This window comes from Acyrthosiphon pisum, chromosome A1 (assembly GCF_005508785.2).
Source record: "Acyrthosiphon pisum isolate AL4f chromosome A1, pea_aphid_22Mar2018_4r6ur, whole genome shotgun sequence".
Lineage (NCBI taxonomy): Eukaryota > Metazoa > Arthropoda > Insecta > Hemiptera > Aphididae > Acyrthosiphon > Acyrthosiphon pisum.
In genome coordinates this window covers 137,860,098-137,861,425 of record NC_042494.1, presented here as the reverse complement: position 1 = coordinate 137,861,425, position 1,328 = coordinate 137,860,098, and positions in this window count along the sequence as shown.

Here is a 1,328-nt window from a genome sequence, read left to right as displayed (position 1 = left end):
TCTTACCTTTAGATTTTATAAGAGGTCAATGCGGGTATCACGTTCTCTTAAATGTACCTATGTATAAACTATGCTTTTTTTGTAAATAAATTTAATAACTAATTACTAATACAATGTAATTATAATTAATAAATATTTGTTAGCCCATTAATCATACATTTCTAATTAAATGTATTTACAATTATAATTAATTCAAAACAATTTTGTTCATCAAAAAAAAAAAAGGTCAGTGTGCCGTAAAATTTAGTTAGTGACGAGAGTTCGGTTTTGTCTCATTACATTGTGTCAACTAAATGTCCTAGCTAAATACCTGTGGTAGATCGCGGTCCCCGTGCTGTTTGTACGTAACTTTATAATTTAAGTCTAAAGTATCAAAGTTATACCAAGTATGTCATTGAACTCCTCCTAAACGGCTGGAATAATTGTGAATGCCGAGTATTATTTTATGTACGTAATTTATATGTGAGTATAATACGCTCAATATTTACGTAATTGCGATACATATAATATCAAAACACAGCGTACAAAGAAATTAAATACATTGAATGAATACACTGATTTCACGGCAACCAATAATAATTATTATTATAATAGTTTTAAAACACATGGCAACCATTTATAAACAAAAATGTCCACCGTAAATTTCTAAATCTCCGTTTGAGTACATCCCTTGGTTGGACCTAAGGGAATGATTTGTAAATCTAAACAATCCGGGGCATCACCCAAACGCATACAAAAAATTTCATCAAAATCGGTCCAGCCGTTTAGGAGGAGTTCGCTTACAAACACACGTACAGTAGAATCATACATATAAAGATATCAAATCCATAGCGATTGAGAGCATTTATTTTTTTATATCGCAATTCAATGCAATCAGTAGTTTATGGAAAAACCGCGGCGCACCTATTGGATACTCACGGCACACCAGTGAGGTAATTTCTAAATAACATAAAACGGATTTTTTTTTTTAATGCGAGCCCTGAAATATATCCTTTATATATAATATGTATTAATATGAAATCACTTAATATTTATATACTATTATACTACTAAAAAACATTTGGATATTTGTTTTTTTACACTGCAAAGTATAAAAAATGTAATCTATTACTCAACAAATTGTGTTTTATTTTAAATCATTGTAATGAAAAACAAATTACTTAGTTGTTACTTTTTCGTATTCGAAAATAGCATGGTGTTAGTATCAACTGTCAAAGGTCAAATAAATATCAATACCTTATAATAGTATGCAATAACAGAAATAGCATTGTAATTGTCCACTTAGGAAGTAAGTAACGAAAGATAAACTCATCGTAACAATATCGCAA